The sequence below is a fragment of the Onychomys torridus genome, chromosome X (assembly GCF_903995425.1).
Source record: "Onychomys torridus chromosome X, mOncTor1.1, whole genome shotgun sequence".
NCBI lineage: Eukaryota > Metazoa > Chordata > Mammalia > Rodentia > Cricetidae > Onychomys > Onychomys torridus.
This window is the reverse complement of record NC_050466.1, coordinates 23493181-23514686: the sequence shown is the minus strand read 5'-3', so window position 1 is coordinate 23514686 and position 21506 is coordinate 23493181. Positions and strand designations below refer to the sequence as shown.

The window sequence follows — 21506 nt, the reverse complement described above, 5'->3', positions numbered from 1 at the left end:
GAAAGTAGAACTGCTTAGATTGAAGGGTTGTAGGTGGGGTGAGCCTAGGCTTTGCCCTTAGGGCTATTGTCTTGTACAGGAAGGGGTACGTACCTGCCAAGGATCACCCTGGTATCAGTCAGAGGATGGCCTTCTTGAAGATCATTCCTGGTAATCAATTGGCATCTACTTGCAGCATCTGCTTTTCTGCCCTCTGCCCCCCTCCTTCCCTCCTCTTTCTCTCTTTCTGTCTTTCTTTCTTTCTCTCTCTCTCTCTCTCTCTCTCTCTCTCTCTCTCTCCTCTCTTTCACTCTCCCCTTCTCTCTCTCTTTCTCTCTTAACAAGGTCCCGTACTGTAGCCAAGACTGGTTTGGAACCCCTGGGACTCGTCCTGCTTCGGCTTCCTGAGTTGCTGGGATTATAGGTGTGGACCAGTCACACCCAGTTATCTCCTGACTTTTGCTCTGGTTTCTGCATAGTCCCTCACTTCCTGCAACTGTAACTTCCTCTCTCTGTGTAGTCAAAAGCTGACAAAGCAGCTCTCTCTCTTTAGCCCTCCCTTTCCTTTCTCCACCCTCATCTTCCAGGGAAGGGCTCATACAGTTTGGGGTGGGGCCAAAAGAGCACACAGTCATCTCCAACTAAGGGAAAAGTCCATCCAAGCTTTCTACATACTAGTCCAGACCTACGGCTATCTATACTCAGTCTCTTCAGAGTTCAAAGAGACAACAATCCAAAACCAGCCAATGTCAGGGAATTGTCCCTGTGTCTTTGGATTGGGGGAAGGCACAACCTTCTGGAGTTAAGGTCCAAGAGGGAAGCTGGCTTGTCAGAGGGTCAATATAAATAATGTTTAGCTATAAGAAATATGAACCAGAAGCCAAAGAACTGAAGGGATTCCTATGTTAAATGTAGATAGTTGCAGTTAGTGTTTGCTGAATGTTCACCACGGTCTAAGTATTCTTTTTGTCTGTCTTTTTGTTCTAATTTTATTATGTTTGTGTGTGTGCATATGGGTGTGTGTGTGCAACGCTCTGAGTTTGGACGTCAGAAGATAATTTTCACCTGTTGATTCTCTTCTTCCATCTTGAAATCTGGGAACTGAACTCAGACCATCAGCTTCACTGAGCCATTTTGTTGGCCCTCAGAATTTTAAAAAGGGCTGAAGATAGAACTTGGTGATCAGTGCTTATCTAGCACACGCAAGGTCCTGTGTTCAATCCCTAGTACTTGGGGTGGGGAGCAGGGTAGGGAGAAAAACCTGACTGCACCAGAATCAACTGGAAAGGACCGAGGAACTACATTTCTCTCCAGAACCTAGCCAACAGTGATCAAATATGAATCATGTCCTGGAATTAGGAGTTTCCCAACAATCTGCAAGTGATTCTGACTCACCACCAGGTTTCAGAATAACTGGTCTATAAATTAAAGTTTAGATCCTTTACTGAGCTCAGACATCTCTCCCCCAATTTATATGCTGGATCCCTGTATCCTAGTACTTCAGAATGTGACTATATTTAAAGAAAGGGCCTTTGAGCCGGGCAGTGGTGGCGCACGCCTTTAATCCCAGCACTCAGAGGCAGAGGCAGACAGATTTCTGTGAGTTCGAGGCCAGCCTGGGCTACCAAGTGAGTTCTAGGAAAGGTGCAAAGCTACACAGAGAAACCCTGTCTCGGGGAAAAAAACAAACCCACAAACAACAACAGCATCAGTGAGGCACATACACAGTGAGCATATGAGTGTCTAGGAAGAAGGTGGCCATGTGAAGCCAAGGACAGAGAGGCCTTAGAAGAAAGTGAACTTGCTCATGCCTGATCTTGGGTTTTGTCCTTCAAAAACAACAGAAAGACTTGTAGCCTTCTGACCTGGGACCAAACACATTTGTTAGGGCAGGTCAGATGGACTAGGACAAATTTTCTTGGATCTGGCCCTGAAGAGTTCCCTGAGCCTCTGTCAGTCTGTCCGTCCTCCCCCACTCAGCCAACTTCTCCAGTCATCTCCAGTATTCTGTTCTGTAAAAGGTATTAGCAAATATGCCTCTCTAGGGTTCTGTCAAACCAAATGTGATCTTTGTTAACATACCTTTCATGATGTCTGTGAAGAAAGGCTCTATCACGACAGGAATAGTGACCACGGCCATGAGATTTTGCAGCGGAGGAAGGAAGTTAGGCTCAGCTTCAAACAGCAAGGAAGGACAGGAATTTGGAGCCAAAGGAAAGGACAGGGGTCAACAAATGGAAAAATACCAAGAGGAAATGTCAAATCTAGGGAAGTTCTTGCTGGAGGCAGCCCAGAGTGAGGAGCACAGAACGAGGAATTTGATCAGATATGGAGGGTGGTGGTTGCTAGAGGCTCAGATTCTTTGTAAAACTGGACTGACTGGACTTAGGACTCAACCCAGTGTCGGAGAGGAGCCAGACCCCAGGTGGGTTAAGGAGGGAGCCTTTGTCACTATGTAAGACAATTAACATAGTATGAGAACAGTAAGCACACAGAAGCCATTAACTACCACTCCAGTGTACAAGGTATTTTGTTCCATTTCTATGCCTGACTGTGTTCTGATTTGTTAAATGCTTCTGTCCCACTGCTTTATTTACCCAATTCTTAGTTGTCCTTCAAGACGGAAGGCTTACCAAATTGTGGTGCTTAACACTTATAATCTCATCACAGGAGTATCAAGAGTTCAGAGCCACAGCACAGCTTAATCCCAGCACTCAGGAGGCGGAGTCAGGTGGATCTCTGTGAGTTCTGAGGCCAGCCTGGTCTACAGAGTAAGTTCCAGGACAGTCAGAACTACATAATGTGACCCTGTCTGAAAAAAAAAAAAAGCAGAATGACACAAAAAATGCTCATAGCCAGCCTTGGCTATATAGATATAGTAAGTTTGAGGCCAGCCTGGGCTACATGAGATCCTTTATTAAAAAAACATTACTGCCAGGTGGTGATGGCACATGCCTTTAATCCTACCGGGGAGGGGGGGGATGTCGATCTGTGTGAGCTGGAGGCCAGCCTGGTCTACAGAGTGAGTCCCTGAACAGCCAGGACTGTTTCCCTGTCTCGAAAACAAAACCAAACAAAAAACAAAACTTACTGCTGAAGTCTGCTGTAGCCTGCTTTGATCTGTGTCGGGGCCCCTCATGTTGGCTCCATCAGAGAGCAGTCACTGCAGGGGTGGGCCTAGGTGGATGAGTGGTAGAGGGCTTTGGGTAGACGGAACCTGCATGCTTGCCTTTCTTCTAGGACTAGGATTTGAACATGAATAAAAAGAATCCTAGGAGGCCGGGGTGTTGGTGGCGATGGTGGTGGCAGTGGCGGCAGCGCACGCCTGTAATCAAAGCACTTGGAGGCAGAGCCAGGCGGATCTTTGTGAGTTCAAGGCCAGCCTGGTCTACCGAGTGAGATCCAGGAAAGGCGCAAAGCTACACAGAGAAACACTGTTTGGGGGGGGAGGGATCCTGGGGATGAAGATATACTTTAGTTGGTAGTTGTACCAGCGTCATATACAGCAGTTATGGGCCATCCCAGAATTTAGGAGGTGGACACAGGAAGATGAAAAATTCAAGGCAAGCCTGGGCTGTGAAGCCTTGTCTCATAAAACAGAACAACAAAACAGAACAAAAGACAACTAAGGCCTAAGTGCTTTCCATGGGGCTGGAGAGCTAGCTCAGCATTTAAGAGTACTTCTCTTGTAGAGGAGCTGAGTTCAGTTTCCAGAATTCACAGTGACTCACAATCCTCTTAACTCCAGTCCCAGGTGTTCTGACTCCCTATTCTGACCTTCACGGGCACTGCATGCACACGGTGTGCACATACACACACACACACACACACACACACAAAACACTCATAAATATAAATAAAAGTAAACATTTAGAAAGTGCTGTCCATGCAAGCTTGATGATTTGTATTCAGTCCTCAGTCTGATCTCAAAGTAGATGGAAAGGACTGACTCCCCAAACTGCCCTCTGACCTAAACACACACACATTATTATTATTATTATTATTATTATTATTATTATTATTTTACTTTGAGACAAGGTGTCTCTAAGTTGCCCAGGTTCTACCTTTGTGGTTCAGCCTCCCAAGTAGCTGAGAGCACAGGTGTATACCACCAGACTTGACTGGCTAATGGTGCAGTCAGGTTTTTGGAACACTTCTGTGGAGAAGAATATCATCAAAAGAATTCATGGATTCATGCTTTGTTTGATTGTATTTTATGTTTTCTTGAGACAGACCATGCTCTAGCTTGTGATCCATCAGCTTCAGCCTCCCAAGTGCTAGCATTGTAAGCCTGGGTCATCAAAAAAAATTTTAAATCAAAGTTGGCTTTTAGAAAATCACTGTGATAGCATAATATAATGAAAGGAGGGAAGAGATAGAAGGAATTTAGGAAACTATTGCAGTAACTCTGGAAACAAGGAAGTTCCCAGCAGAGACAGTAGCAATTTGTCTAAAAGACATGTTGTCAAGCTAAGCATGATGAAGCTTGCCTATAGTTCCAGCACTTGGCAGCCTATAGCAAAAGGATAGTGAGGGGGTTTTATGTTTTGTTTTGTTTTGTGTTTTTTTCTTTTCTTTTCTTTTTTTTTTAAGACAGGGTTTCTCTGTGGAACAATCCTGGCTGTCCTGGAACTCTAGACCAGGCTGGCCTCGAACTCAGAGATCCGCCTGCCTCTGCCTCTGGAATGCTGGGATTAAAGGCGTGTGCCACCACCTGGCAGGATAGTGAGTTTAAGGCCAGCCTGAGTTATGTATTAAGTTCCAGGTCAGCCTGGGCTATATAGCAAGACTCTGTTTCAAAAACAAAAAACAAACAACAAACAAACAAATAATCTTAATAGTAAAAAAGAAAACAACTCAATTACAAAATATAAAAAATACCTAATAGAAGCTGGGCGGTGTTTATCCCAGCACTCGGGAGGCAGAGGCAGGCAGATCTCTGTGAGTTCAAGGCCAGCCTGGGCTACAGAATGAGTTCCAGGAAATGCACAAAGCTACAGAGAAACCCTGTCTCGAAAAACCAAAAAAAAAAAAAAAAAAAGAAAGAAAGAAAAGAAAAAACCTAAATAGAAGTTTCTCAAAAGAAGACAGAAGAATGACTAAAGAAAGGCACAAGTCTTTTTAGTCCCAGCACTTGGGAAGTAGAGGCAGGAGAATATCTTTGAGTTTGAAGGTAGCCTTGTCTACATAGTGAATTCCAGGATACCCAGGGCTACATAGTAAGACCCTGTCTCAAAAACATGGCTAAAAGTAGATGGAAAAACTTCATACCACTAATCATCAGGAAAATGCAATCAGAACCATAATGAGATATCACTTCATACCGGTAAGAATGGTTGTTTTAAAAAATATCAAGGGCTGGGGCTGGGGCTTAGTTGAGTGCTTGCTTAGCCCAAAGCCCTGGATTCAATCTCTGGCATTTCATAAAACTGGGCATGGTGACATGCTAGTAATGCCCTTGCTAGGGTAGTGTAGGCATGAGAATCAGGAGTTCAAGGTCATCCTCAGCTACATAGTAAGCTTGAGGCTAGCCAAAGATACATGAGACCCTTTTTCAAAACAAATCCAGTTTAACAATCAATGATGGGGATGTAGAGAAGAGAACCTTCTTACACAGTTGGTATAAATGTTATCTTGTACAGTCATTATGGAAAACAATGTGGAAGCGTAGTCACTTATGCCTGCAATGCCAGCATTTGTGAGGTTGAGACAGAAGGATGGCTACAAGTTTAAGGCCAGCCAAGGTTGCATAATCAGCTTCAGGCCCACTAAATCTGCTGGATTAAAACTTTATCTAATGAAAGAAGAAGCAGTATGTGTAGCTGAAGTTTTCCTGTGTCCTGCCTGGTCTGCAGCCACTCAGACCCAAGTAAACACATAGAGACTTATATTACTTAAAACTGCTCAGCCATTTGCTCAGGCTTCCTACTGACTAGCTCTTACAATTAAACTCAGCCCATTTCTGTTAATCTCTATGTCGCCACGTTTTTCCATGTCTTTACCTGTGTGCCATTACATGCTGCTCCCTTGATGGCAGGCCGGGGTCTCTTCACTCAGCCTTCTTCTTCCCAGAATTTTCCACTCTGCTTATCCTGCCTCTTCTGTCTGCTTGGGTACTGGGTACTGGGTACTGGGTACAGTATTTTATTTATCAACCAATCAGAGCAACACATATTCACAGCATACAGAACATCCCACAACAAGTATTAAAGTTCCTAACATGCCAGGTGTTGTGACTTTAATCCAGCAGACAGATGACTGAGTTCAAGGCCAGCCTGGTCTACATAGTGAATTCCCAAAGAGTCAGAGCTATGTTGAGAGACCCTGTCTCAAGAGAACAACAAAAAGGAAGTCCCTAACAGAATTTAAAGTATAACTACTATGTGATCTAGCAGTTACACTACTGGTATATATTCAATGAAAATGAAATCAGTTATGATGAAAACTCACCTGTACTCCATGTTCACATTAACTGTAGCAATATTCATAATTACCAAGAAACAGAAATAACCTGAGTGTTCATCAACTGATGCTTGGATAAAAAGATGTGATTTGTGATGTGGGTGGAACTGGAGATAATTATGTTACGTGAAATAAGCCACACAGAGAAGACAGAATTGATATCATAGAAGTAGATAGAATGGTAGTTAGCAGAGAAGGGAGAGATTGAGGGACTGAGAAGGATAGAGAAAGGTTAATCAGTGGGTAATTAAGTTGCATTTGGATAAGAATAAAATCTTCTGGTGTGTCAGACATGGTGACATGCCTTAATTCCAGCACTCTGGATGCTGAAGTAGATATATCCTTGTGCATTAGAGGCCAGCTGGAGCTACATAAACAGGCTTTTAAAAGTTTTCACCAAAAAAAGTGAAACTGATAGGAGATATAGATAGTTTAACCTGATTTAAATATATATATGATGTATTTAACCGTCACTTGATGCTCAATAGATATGCATGATTTTTACGCTCTTATATATCAGTTAAAAAGAGATTTAGCTGGGTGTCAGGCATGTGCCAGTAGTCCTGACTCTCACGAGGTTGAAGCAGGGGATTGCCTAGGCTCAGGAGCTCAAGGCCAACTCAGGTAACAGCAATATCCAGTCTCTGAATAAAAGACTGAAGTTATTGGTGAGTGGTAGAGTCCTTGCCTAGCATATGTGGAGCCCTGAGTTCAACCCCTAGTTCTATAAAATGTAAAGATATTTTGTTTTTATTCTGTTTATTTTATTTTGCCATGCAGCCCCGACTAGCCTAGTACTTGCTATATAGACCAGCCTGGCCTCAAACTTTCAGTGATCCTCCTGCCTCACATACCTCCCAAGTGCTAAGATTACATACATGCAGCACCATACTTGAGTTTTTGTTTGTTTTTATTTCTTTTGAGATAAGGTTTCATATAGACCAGGGTGGCGTCTAATGCAAATTAAGTATGTAACCTTTAATGAACTTGAACTCCTGATCCTTCTGCCTCTACCTCCCAAGGGCTGGGATTACAGGCTTGCACCAGCACTCCTTGCCTAATACTTAAACAATGTATTACTATTGAAAAAGTAAATCAGCTGGGCATAGTTGGGCATGCTTATAATAGCACTTGGCAATTGTGTGTGAGGCAAGAGGATCAGAAGTTCAAGGTTCTCCTCAATACATAGGAAGTTTGAGGATAGCCTGGGCTACATAAAATTACCTTTAAAGAAGCAAAAATAAGCTGAGCATAGTAGCACATGCCTTTAATCCCAGCAGGCAGGAGGCAGAGGCAGGCAGATTTCTTGAGTTTGAGGCCAGGCTGGTCTACAGAGTGAGTTCAAGGACAGCCAGAGCTACATAATAAAGAAACCCTGTCTCAAAAAACCTAAAATAATAATAATAATAGCCAGAAACTTTATATAAATTACCTTTAATTTTAATTCATTTTCCATTATACTTACCTCATTGAATTTTATCTTAATGTAACATGATTTTATGCTTTAAAAATTTATGGATTGAGCCAGGAGGTGGTGGCGCATGCCTTTAATCCCAGCACTAGGGAGGCAGAGGCAGGTGGATCTTTGTGAGTTCGAGGCGAGCCTGGGCTACCAAGTGAGTTCCAGGAAAGGTGCAAAGCTACACAGAGAAACCCTGTCTCAAAACAAACAAACAAAAAATTTATGGATTGAATTATTTCTTCCCCAAATTTATTTGTTGACACCATAATTCCCATTGGATGTTAGGATATAAGGCCTTTGTACAATAATTAGATTTAAATGAAAGGCCTGAGAGTGTGTTGTGGAGGGAGTGTCTTATATTGGGATTGGTGCCCTTGTAAAAAGAGATCTTTGTGGGGATCCTTAGTAGGGACACAGGGATAAGAAGACTGTGCACAGTCAAGAAGAGCACGTTTACCTGACCCTGTTTGTGTTCATTCCTTTGGCCTGTTCCTCTAACCTCTTCAACTATGGGAAAACAACTGTCCTTTGTTTTAGTTACCCAGTCTATAATATTTGGTTATGGCAACGAGAGTGAGGAAAATCTTTTACTGATCACTTCTCACATTTCTTTTCAGATCAAATGAATATAAAATGATTCTTTAAGAACATCATGGTAATACACACCTGAAATCTCAGCACTTGGAATGTGGACAAAGAGAATCAGGAACCCAAGGTAATCATCATCTGCACTGGACTACATTAGAACTCCTGAAATAAGAGTACTTTAGAAAATATGAGCAGGGCCTGGAGAGATGGCTCAGTGATTAAGAACACTGACTGCTGTTCCAGAGGTCCTGAGTTCTGTTTTCAGTACCCACATGGCAGCTTACAATCTGATGCCCTCTTCTGATCTGCTGGCATACATGCATACAAATTGCCTATATACATTAAAAATAATAAATTAGAAAAAGTAAATTATTAGCAAGCATAAGTTTTAACTATTAGACATTTTTTCTTTATAAATATGAATGGTTGAGTACTACTTTTGGTTAGAATATGACAGAATTCAGCATCAATTCTATTTCTTTTTTTTTTTTTTTTTTTTTTTTGAGCTGAGGATCAAACCCAGGGCCTTGCAAAGCGCTCTACCACTGAGCTAAATCCCCAACATTATCATTATTTCTTAGTTTTTTAAAGTGTGTGTGTGTGTGTGTGTGTGTGTGTGTGTGTTGGTGCCCATAAAGTAAAGGGCACTGCATTTCTTGAAGCTGGGGCAGTTGTGAACTGCCTCTGCCCCATTTGGTCCTCTGAGAAACCAGTAAGCGCTCTTATTTTTTTCCAAACACAGGGCCTCATTATGTAGCTTTGGCTGTCTTGAAACTCACTCTGTAGACCTGGCTGGCCTCAAACTCACAGAGATCCACCCAAGTACTGGGACTAAAGGCATGCAGTACTATGCCTCTCGTCTAGTAAGTGCTCTTAACCACTGCTCCCAGACTTCTTTCTTTCTGTCTTTTTATTTTTTTCACCTTTTAAAAATGTATTTATTTTTATTTCATGAGCATTAGTGTTTTGCCTGCATGTATGTCTGTGTGAAGGTGTTAGGTCCCCTGGAACTGGAGCTACAGACGGTTGTGAGCTGCCATGTGGATGCTGGGAATTGAACCTAGGCACTCTGGAAGAGCATCTCTCGAGCCCTCTTTTTATTTTCAAAAAAGACTTACTTATTTTTATTATATGTGTATGAATGTTTTACCTGGATGTATGTCTGTGGACCACATGCATGCCTGTTACCTGTGGAGAGCAGACGTGGGCCTTGAATCCTCTCAACTGAAATTACAGGTGGTTGTGAGCTGCCATGTGGGTGCTGGGAATTAAACCTGGGTCCTCTAGAAGAGCAGCCAGTGCTCTTAACCACTGAGCCATCTCTCCAGCTCCCACTTTTATTTCTGTTTTTATAGACGTCAATACTCCAATACAGAAGAAAATGAGAATAGAGTGTTGTGCAGGCAATGCAATTTAATTATGTGAACTCTTCAGAAGTCTTCTGGCAAAAAAAAAGAAAACATAAAAAATGCATAGTGATGTATCAGCAATGTTATTTTGTAATCTATTTACTTGATTAGACTTTCGTTAAATTTGTTGAAAGCAAATGATTAGAAACCACTGAAATTGAAAAAATATTTGTCACTCATTACCTAGAGTTATTTGTTTGTTTTTCAGTTTCTAGGAACTATATCAATAAGCTTATTAAATGACCAATAGTTGTATTTATCTATTCTTTTACTTAGAGGATGGTTAATTCACTTGATATATTCAGATAGTCTTGGAAAATAAACTATTGTTAATTTGAAGCAATCTTTATCAGTTTAGCGTTTAAAATTAAATGCTCCTATCTTCCCTTGTGCTTTGAATATGTTTTCATTAATGCCTCAGAACTGCTTGTTTACATTCATTAATTTATGGAAATAGTACACCATATAATCTCATTGGCAGAATCAGTCCTACAGTGTTCAAAAAACCCTGTGAAGTGAGATTTACATTGTTTTTTACAAACTTTACTTTTAATTCAAATGAAAGCATATTAATATAGTGTTTGTAAACAACTATTGCTGTCTCATTTGTGAAGCCTATTTTCATTAAATTTTACTTATTTTTAAATTAATTTGAAATATTATGTAGTATTTTATGTGTATGAGTGTTTGGCCTGCATGTACACCATGTATGTGCATGGCCTGTGGGGGTCAGAAGAAGATGTGGGGTTCCCTGGAGTTATAGATAGTTACTAGCTGACATGTGGGTGCTGGGAATTGAACCTGGGTCCTCTGAAAGAGCAGTCAGTGCTCTTAACCTCTAAGCAATCTCTCCAGCCCCTTTCTTTCTTTTTTTTATGTGTGTACAAGTACCATGTCTTATGGTGGTCAGAAGACAGCCTTCAGGAGTCAGTTCTTTCCTTCCACTGTTTGGGTACTGGGGATGGAACTCAGGTTGTCAGGTTTGGTAGCAGGCACCTTTGTGTGCCTAAGCCGTCTCTCCAGCTGTCATTTCTGACTTCTAAGATGTGGCATAGTCTTGCTGTGAAGTTATCGCCTGAAATAAGGCTCTGCCATCTTCAGTATTTCCTACTCTAACTCTATTTACTTTCTTTTTTCCCTGTGGAACTACCTCTCTGGAACAGAAAAAGACACGAGACTGTGGACACGGAAGGACTTTCTCGGCATCAGTACTATTTGTCCATTGTCCCTTTGATATGTTATTGTGAAACAGTTTAAACAAATGGAGAAGTTGGCGGGCTGGCCTTGAACTCTTGAGCCTCCTGCCTCATGTTTGCAAATGCTAGGATTAAGGACATTCGCCACTAGGCCTGACAGCAAGTACACTTTGAACATCAATATATTGATTTGCTCCTTTGTTTGCTTTGTCATAGGCTTTCTGTCTGATTCAAGTGTGATTTAAGAGATTTCACATGATTCCACTTTGGGGAAAGGATGCAGGCACACTTGTGAAAAGAAGCATGGGAAAGGAAACGGAGAATGAGGATGCCACCACACAGGCACTCTTGAGGTATTTCCACTTTAGGCATGAACAAACATGGAAAAGGGGGGTGGGGGCTGGGGATGTAGCTCAATTGGTAGAGCACTTGCATAGCATACACAGCGTACTGGGTTCTATGCCCAGTACCTTATAAAGACATGCACAGCAGCACCTGCCTATTAGTCATCCTCAGCTGTGTAGCTAGTTCAAGGTCAGCCTGTGCTACATGAAACTGTCTTCAAACAAATAAACAAAACTGCTGTGGATATCACTCTGTATAAATAAAATGCTGATTGGCCAGTAGCCAGGCAGGAAGTATAGGTAGGACAAGCAGAGAAGAAAATTCTGGGAAGTGGAAGGCAGAGAGAGAGAGACATGGCCAGCTGCCGCCATGACAAGAAGGATGTAAGGTACTGGTAAACCACAAGCCACGTGGCAACTTATAGATTAATAGAAATGGGTTAATTTAAGATAGAAGAAACAGATAACAAGAAGCCTGCCAGGGCCATACAGTTTGTAAACAATATAAGTTTCTGTGTGCTTACTTGGTTGGGTTTGAGCAACTGTGGGACTTGCGGGTAAGAGAGATTTGTCCTGACTGTGAGCCAGACAGGAAAAATCTAACTACACAAAACCCCCAACAGAGTAGACAAGGAAATTGAGGATATGAAAATAAAGTTCCTTAAAGTTATCTATATCTGCTTTGCTGTGTTGGTTTGTTTGCTTGCTTGCATGCTTTTGTTATTGTCCTTTGAAACAGGACCTCGTGGTGCCAGGCTGGCCTTGAACTCACTATATACATACTCAAGGATAACCATGAGCATCTGGTCTTCCTGTTTCCATTTCCCAAATGTTGGAACTGCCAGTGTGTGCCATCATACCCATTTTTTGTTTAGATTTTTTTTATCATGAATTTTATTTTATTTTTTTACATGTTATTTTTATTTTGATGGAGACTTAGATTTCCTTACTTGCCATCTGTTTGACGTGGGTTTTTTTATTATTATATTTGTGTTTTAATTTTACACATCAGCCATGGGTTCCCCTGTCCTCCCCCCTCCCGCCCCCATCCCCACCTTCCCTCCATCCCCTCCCCTCTATTCCCATCTCCTCCAGGGCCAAGACTCCCCTGGGGATTCATTTAAACCTGGTGGATTCAGTACAGGCAGGTCCAGTCCCCTCCTTCCAGGCTGAGCAAAGTGTCCCTGTGTAAGCCCAAGGTTCCAAACAGCCAGCTTATGCACTAAGGACAGGTCCTGGTCCCACAGCCTGGGTGCCTCCCACACAGTTCAGGCTATTCTATTGTCTCACTTATCCAGAGGGCCTGATCCAGCTGGGGGCTCCACAGACTTTGGTTCATAATTCATGTGCTTCCATTTGTTTGGCTATTTGTCCCTGTGCTGTTTCGAATCTTGGGCTCAACAATTCACGCCCTTACAGTCCCTCCTCTTTCTCGACAATCGGACACCTGGAGCTCCACCTTGGGCCTGGATGAGGATCTCTGCATCCACTTCCATCAGTTATTGGATGAGAGTTCCAGCTCAACTGATAGGGTGTTTGGCCATCTGATCACCAGACTAGGTCAGATCAGGCTTTCTCTCGACCACTGCCAGCAGTCTACAGAGGATATATCATTGTGGATTTTTGGGGACCTCTCCAGCACTCTGCCTATTCCTGTTCTCATGTGGTCTTCATTTATCATGGTCTGTTATTCCTCGTTCTCCCTTTCTGTTCTTGATCCAGCTGGGATCTCCTGCTCCCCTAAGCTCTCTTTCCCTAGAATCTTGCCCTTCATTACTCCCACTGTCATCCAGGTTGTTCATGTAGATCTCATCCATATCTCTGTCATTGGGTGATCCCTGAGTCTTTCCTAGGGTCCCGTTTTCTAGGTAGCCTCCCTGGAGTTGTGTAGCAGTCTAGTCATCTTTGTTTTGCATCTAGTATCCTCCTATGAGTGAGTACATACCATGTTTGTCCTTCTGAGTCTGAGTTACCTCACTCAGGATGATTTTTTCTAGATCCATCCATTTGCCTGCAAACCTCATGATGTCATTGTTTTTCTCTGCTGAGTAGTACTCCATTGTGTATATGTACCATATTTTCTTTATCCATTCTTCAGTTGAAGGGCATCTAGGTTGTTTCCAGGTTCTGGCTATTACAAACAATGCTGATATGAACATAGATGAGCAAATGCCCTTGTGGTATGATTGAGCATTCCTTGGGTATATGCCCAAGAGTGCTACAGCTGGGTCTTGGGGGAGATGGATTCCCAATTTTCTAAGGAAGCACCATATTGATTTCCAAAGTGGCTGTACAAGCTTGCATTCCCACCAGCAGTGGAGGAGAGTTCCCCTTGCTCCAAATCCTCTCCAGCATAAGCTGTCTTCTGTGTTTTTGATCTTAGCCACTGTGACAGGTGTAAGGTGGTATCTCATAGTCGTTTTGATTTGCATTTCCTGGATAATTAGGGATGTTGAGCAATTCCTTAAATGTCTTTCAGCCATTTGAACTTCCTCTGTTGAGAATTCTCTGTTTAGTTCTATAGCCCATTTCTTAATTGGACTGTTGGGCATTTTGATGTCTAATTTCTTGAGTTCTTTATATATTCTGGATATCAGCTCTCTGTCAGATGTGGGGATGGTGAAGACCTTTTCCCATTCTGTAGGCTGTTGCTTTGTCCTATTGACCGTGTCCTTTGCTCTATAAAAGCTTCTCAGTTTCAACAGGTCCCATTGATTGATTGTTTCTCTAGATTTTTTTAATATTTATTTCTTTTGCACACATGGAGGTCCAAGAACAAGTGTTGTAGGCTCTTCTCTCCTTTCACTGTGTAGGACTCAGTAATGGGACTCAGGCTGTCAGGCTTCTCAGCAATCTCTCATAACTTGCTGAAGAAACTCTCCAGCCCCAGTTGTATGCAGTTTGGGCAATCAAATGGATGGCCTTGTGCACTCTAGGTGTGCACTGTGCCAGCTGAGCTGCATCCCCAGATAGTGTGTCCCCCCACTCCCCCATAATGTCTTATGTAACACAGTCTAGTCTTGAACTATGTAACTGTGGCTGTCTTTCAACTCCTTATCCTCCTGCCTGCTCCCTAGTGGTAGGAATATTGATACATGTCACGATACTAGGCTAAGCCATCTATATACTTGAACACCTTAGAAAGTCTTCAGATATCCTTAAGGAATATGAAGAATATGCCTCAGACATTAAGACCCTGGTCTTAAATAAGATAAACTATAAAATGTAAATAGAAAATAATTATGGATTTGACTGCATTAAAAATTTAAAATTCTGCATAAGAAAAATATATAAACAAAGTAAAAGGACAAGATATGTTCAACATGTTAGAGACTCATAATCAGCATCTAGAATAAGGGCTTCAAATACTGAAAACGTTAAAATACAAATAAACCAATCAAAAGTGAGCAAAGTGTATGGGTAGAAAAACACAGACTGAAATATGCCTACCATAAAATGTGTTCAGGCTTACTAGTAAGCAGGGAAATGCAAATAAAAACAATAATCAGAAGAGAAAGGAAAGTATACATCCACAAAGAATGAGGGCATGGGTCAACCAGATGACTCAGTGGATAAAAGAGCTTGCTGCCTAGCCTGATGACCAGAGTTTAATCCCTGAAATGATCATGGTGGAAGGAGACCCTTACAAGTTGGCCTCTGATCTCCACATGCAGGCAATCTGTGGTGTACACATACCCATACATATGAAAACCTGTGAAATAAGTGAATTTTTATCAGAAGAATGGTAAACAGCTTCATTTATAATAGCTAAAAACTAAAAGTAGAACAATGCCCATCACTGGAAAAACTGGATGAACCAACTGGAATATTCATGTAGTGGGATTCTATTCAACAATAAAGATGAACAAATTCCTCATAGATGTGACAACTTGGACAAATCTCAAAAAACTTTACACTGAATGGGAGAAACTATCCACAAAACAGTATCCAGAACAGGAAAAACCAGTATATTATCTAAAATATTTTCTAGAAAAATGAAAGTAGATAGTGCATGCCTATAATCCCAGTGTTCAACAAGCCTTGAAGACCAGGAAGGAGTTCAAGGTTAGTTTTAACTTCAGAATAAGTTCCAGGCCAATCTGGGCTACAGGAGATACTTTCTGAAGAAAACAAAAAAGGGTGTGGGGGTGACTCAGCAGCTGAGTACATACTGCTCATGCAGAGGACCTGAGTTTGGTTCCCAGCATTTAAAATGGGTGGCTCACAACTGTTTGTAACTGTAGCTCCAGAGGATCTGATACCCTCTTCTGGCTTCCTTGGGCACGTACATGCACATACTCGCACTCAGATACATACATACATATATACATATAAAACTAAAATAATAAAGATAAATATATTTAAAAAGCTAAAATAAAAATAAAATAGTGGTTGCCCAATGGAAGTTGAGTTAGTGATGGGCACATGTATGTGTGTGTGTGTGTGTGTGTGTGTGTGTGTGTGTGTGTGTATGGTATAGCTGTATATATAATGGGATATATAGAGAACTATTGATATATATTATGTATTTAATAGTATATAGACAGAATATCTCATATAGCTCAGGCTGGCCTCGTTGTGTAAAATAGGATGACTTTAAATTCCTGATCCTCCTGCTCTATACCTTGCCTGCTGGATTATAGGCTTGCTCTACCACATCTGGCTTTTTGTTGGTTTGGAACAAGATCTGAAGGTATAGACCAGGCTGGCCTTGAACTTGTGAACTTCCTGCCTCAGCCTCTGGAATACTGAAATTGCAGGTGTAAATCACTACACCCAGCTTTATCTTATACTTACATTTGGAGATAAAGTAAACTAGTGTTTGGTATAGTGGCACATTCCTGTATGTAGGATTCTAGCACTCAGGTGGCAGTAGGTTCCAGGCTAGCCAGACCTACATAGTGAAACCCTGTCTTAATGGGAAAAGGGGGCTGAGAATGTAGCCCAATTGGTAGAGTGCTTGCCTAACATTCACAAAACCATGGGTTCCAACCCTAGCATAGTATAAACAGGGAATAGTGGTGCACACCTGTAATCCTAACACTTGGGAGGCACAGATTGAAGGATCAGAAGTTCAAGATTATCCTTTGCTATGTAGCTAGTTTGAGGCCAGCCTGGGTATGTGAAATCCTGTGTCAAAACAATACAAATAATCCACCATGGTGTTTATAATTTACTTTGAATTATCTAATAAAATTAGATAGACTGAATTGTGTGTAGTGTGGTTGCATATAAAAGCAAGTAAGACAAAATACTTGCATTCATGTTTTATGTATGTCTAAATTTTGTTTTGTTTTTTGAGACAGGGTTTCTCTGTAGCTTTGGAGCCTGTCCTGGACTAGTTCTGTAGACCAGACTGGCCTCGAACTCACAGAGATCCACCTGCCTCTGCCTCCCAAGTGCTGGAATTACAGGTGTGCGCCACCACCACCCAGCCTGTCTAAAATTTGTATAGCTTATAAAATATTGAAAGAAGAAGTGATGAGATAGGAACTCACATCATTGGAGTGGCAGAAACAAAAACCAACAGTACAAAGCATTGATGGTACAATGAAATGGTGCAGTGGCAAAGCTCTCTTGGAGAGTAATTTAGCAATAAATAGTGAAGCTGAAGGTGTCCAAATTTTATGGTTCACAAACTGCATCTCAGAATATAGCCCACAGTTTCATGTGCTCAAAGAAATATGCACAGAACTATTTATTGCAATGTGGTTTTCTCCATTGACACTAATTTCCAAACATTTCAAGATGGTCTTGGTGCTGTACAGTTGTCATAGCAGCACATTGTGAGTACAAGCTGAAGGAGTTTAAGGACATCCTGAGCTGTATAGCAAGTTGGAAGCTGAGCTAGCCCTTTGTGAGAACCTACCTCATAAAACCTAAACAAAATTCCTGCCCAAAACATTTAATATATTTATTTATTCATTTGTTTATTTATTTACTTGTGTGTATGTATATGTGTAGCTGAAGTTTTCCTGTGTCCTGCCTGGTCAGGACAAATCTCTCTCACCTGCCAGTCCTGCAGCCTTTTATAAAATAATCACAAGAGCTAGTCAGTGGTAGACCTGAGCTAATATCTGAGCATTTTAATTAATATATGCCTCTGTGCATTTACTTGGGTCTGAGTAGCTGCGGGACTGGCACGAGAGAGAAATTTTCCTGACCGAGAGCCAGGTGGGACCAGGAAAACTTTTAGCTACATGTGTGTGTGTGTGTGTGTGTGTGTGTGTGTGTGTGTGTGTGTACACGTGCACTGTTCATGGCTCTGACTTTTTCTATTTTTTTTTTGAGCTGAGGATTGAACCCAGGGCCCTGCACTTGCTAGGCAAGCGCTCTACCACTGAGCTAAATCCCCAGCCCACTTTTTCTATTTTTTAAGCTTTGAAATCTATCTATCTCTATATCCATCCATCCATCCATCCATCCATCCATATTTTGGGGGGGGGGATGTTGGGGTTTAGCTCAGTGGTAGAGCGCTCGCTTAGCAAGCACAAGGCCCTTGGTTCAATCCTCAGCTCCACCAAAAAAAAAAAAAAAAAGAAATTTTTGTTGTTGTTGTTGTTGTTTTTTTTTTTTTTTTTTTTTTTTAGTTTTTCGAGACAGGGTTTCTCTGTGGTGTAGCTTTCCTGGAACTCACTTGGTGTCCAGGCTGGCCTTGAACTCACAGAGATCTGCCTGGCTCTGCCTCCCGAGTGCTGGGATTAAAGGCGTGAGCCACCACCACCTGGCTATCCGTCCATATTTTATTTTCACACATCACACTAACACACAGTCTCTCACAGATAAATGAATATATGTATCTATATAAAATCTAGGAACCATAAATCATAGAAAACCTGAAATTTGTCTGAGATTGTCTTAATTCACTTCATATATTCTCTAGTTGTATCTATTTCCTGCAAAAGAAATAATTTTAGTAGTCAGAGAGATGGGTCAGTTGTTAAGAGAGCTGCTTGTTCTTGAAAAGGACTTGAGTTCAGTTCCCAGCACCCATGTCTGGCTGCTCAGAACCTCCTATAACTTCAACTCGAGGGGTCTGTCGACTTTTTGCCTCTGAGGGCACTTGTACTCTTTTGTACCTGCCCCCATATAGACACATATACACATGCATAATTATAAATTAAAAATAAGAGCTAGAGAGATTGCTCAATGTTTAAGAGCATTTGCTGTTCTTGTAGAGGGCCAGGATTCAGTTCCCAGCATTGCATGGTCATTCACAAATAACTGTAACTCCAGTTCTTGGTGATCTGACACCCTCTTCTGACCTCCAGAGGCACCAGGTACACATTATGTAGACATACATTCCTGCCGAAAAACACTCACTCACATAAAGTAAAATGAAAATGAATATAACAAATTTAAAAGTAAGAATAAATCTTTTAAAATAATCTAGATACAAAAGTATTAGAAAATAGATCATAGACCTATGCAATTTGTAAAAAAAAAAAAAATAACGAGAGAAAATCTTGATGGCCCTTAGGTATGCTTTTGACTTTTTACTTATATTCTTTTGAGATTTTTTTTTTTCTGGAGCTGAGGACTGAACCCAGGGCCTTGTGCATGCTAGGCAAATGCTCTACCACTGAGCTAAATCCCCAACCCTGAGATTTATTTTTTAATGTATGTTGATGTTTCACCTACATGTATGTGCACCATGTGCATGCAGTGACCACAGAAGCAAGAAGAGAGCATTGGATTACTTTGGAACAGACCATAGTAAGCTAGCTCCAATATGGGTGCTCAGAATCAAATGTAGCCCTTCTGGAAGAGCAATCAGTGTTCTTAACTGCTGAGCCATCTCTCCAGCCCTGCTACTGACTTTTTAGATAGAAAGCAATAATCCTTGAAAGGTCTAATTGGTAAGCTGGATTTCATGGAAGCTAACATGTCTGTTCTGACTGGGTCTGGTGTCACGGGGTTGTAATCCCAGCTGCTTAGAAGCCTGAGGCAGGAGGATCAGAATTTCAGGTCCTTCTTGAGCAATTTAGGGAGACCCTGTCTTGAAACAAAAAATGAAAAGAGGGGTTGGGGATTTAGCTCAGTGGTAGAGCGCTTGCCTAGCAAGTGCAAGGCCCTGGGTTCGATCCTCAACTCTGGCAAAAAAAAAAAAAAAAAAAAAAGCTGTGATATAGCTTGTTGGCAAATTGAGGGTACTTGCCTAGCATTTGCAAAGCCCTAGGTTCAATCCCAGTGCTTCAATAAACAAGACAAAACCCCTTCTGTTCTGTAACAGTGTCAAGATGACAAATTGAAGAGAAGGAATTATTTTCAAAGGCACATGAGATAGAGAGAGAGAAAAAAGAGGAAAAGAGACTTAACCAAATTATACAATGGATTCAGAAATGGAGGCAGATGGATTTCCCTGAGTTCCAGCCCAGCCAGGACTACATAGTAAGGCCCTGTCTCAAAAAAGAAAAGAAAAGTTAAAAATCGGTAGGGTGAGACTAAAAGCTCAACTCCAAATGGACCAAAGACCTGAGGGATACCTAACCAAGGAAGAGCTCACATGCCCAATAAGGGTAGAAAGACATTCTACTTTATATGTAGTGCAAATTAAAACAACCATTAAATATGACTGCCCACATTTTAGGTTCATAGGGGTTGCTTTTTTGTTTTGTTTTGTTTTTTGGTGGGGGAGCAGGAAAGGTAGCTGTTTGGTCCCTGGGACTCTGATGAGTAAAGCCTAGGAGTTAGAGACCTAATCTGCCCGTCTGGAGATCAGGGCTTACCTGTTCTCAGTTGGTGTAGTGTAGGCTTATGATTCTGATGATCTGGTTCGGTGGCTGGGCGGCACCTTCTTTTGTGTTCTCAGGTCATGTTTTGTCATTCGTCAACTCCTCAACTGATCTTGTTTCCTCGGACTGCAGATTTTAGGATTCTGAGTCCTCTCCCAAATGGATCTCAGGTGAGCAGGTTATTTAGTAGGGTAGTCTCACCAACACTTCCAAGTTGTTGGGTTTCACGGGATCGGCAGCTGGGCCTTGGGTTGGCCTCAGACAGAGTGTTCTGACTGCCCACATTTAAAAATGGTCAAAATCCAGAGCATGGACAACATCAAATACCAGCAAAGATGTGGGGTAGTATGGACTTTATTTTACTGCTGATAGGAATGTGGAATAGTGCAGGGCTTTGAAGACTGGAAGTTTTGTTACCTGTGGTTGGGATCTGGGCCAAGTGATTCAGGTCCTTGGCGTCTTATTCAAAGAATTGGGAATAAGGGCTCAAAAAGATTTGCAAAAGAAGCAAGACAATTTTGTTTTGAGCAAAGCAGTAATACACACTAAAGAAAGATATCCACTGTCAACATTGATATGGTGGGGGCTGGTTCTGAGAAGGTTCAGTATTAAGAACACTTGCTGCTCTTGCACAAGACCAGGGTTTGGTTCCCAGCACCCACAAGGTAGCTCACAGCTGTTTTAACTCCTGTTCCAGGGGATCTGATGCCCTCTTCTGGCCTCCAAGGGCACTGTGTGCGTGTGGTGCACATACATAAATGTAGGCAAAACACACACATAAAATTAAAAATACATTTTAAAAAGGATGACATCAGGCCACATGGGTGAGGAAACTCAAGGGCCCCAATTATTGTTCAGGGCTTCCTTTTATGGGGCTGAAGAGAAGCAAGAGTTGGTTACTAAGGAACATAGTTTGGGTGACTAATTTGAATGATAGATTAGGGTCTATAATCATTTTTCTACTGTGTATGTCCCTTCCCAAAATGCATCCTATTTCGATTATATGCACACCTCATTATACATAGGTATACTATTGTAAATAGTGGATTCTCCCTAAAATGTTACTAGAAGACACAGTTTTGCTTTACATGAACCCAAAACCAGTTCAGACTGGATTAACCCTTCTACCTAGATATGCTTAGAATACACTTGAATAGAAATTGTCCAAATGTGTTGTTGCCTGGGGGCGGAAAACTTATGCCATTGTTGAGAAATAGGAGTGTATGTGGTCTGATGCAGAAGTCAGGGTTGAGTTCTGAGGGTACTAGATCCCTTGTTTGGATAGGTATGTGGGTGCATACTCTGTGCAGGTGAAGGAGCTAGGGTTGCCA

At 41.7% G+C, this 21506-nt stretch overlaps 1 long non-coding RNA gene across 1 annotated transcript in view; it reads left to right on the top strand.

The window, feature by feature from the left end:
• LOC118573846 overlaps window positions 1-20803 on the top strand; it is a 28971-nt gene extending 8168 nt beyond the window's left edge. The window contains exons 3-5 of the long non-coding RNA XR_004943679.1: window positions 8521-8618; window positions 11313-11449; window positions 20253-20803. This is a non-coding gene — a long non-coding RNA (uncharacterized LOC118573846). The remainder of the gene's footprint in view (window positions 1-8520; window positions 8619-11312; window positions 11450-20252) is intronic.
• Window positions 20804-21506: the final 703 nt, after the last annotated feature.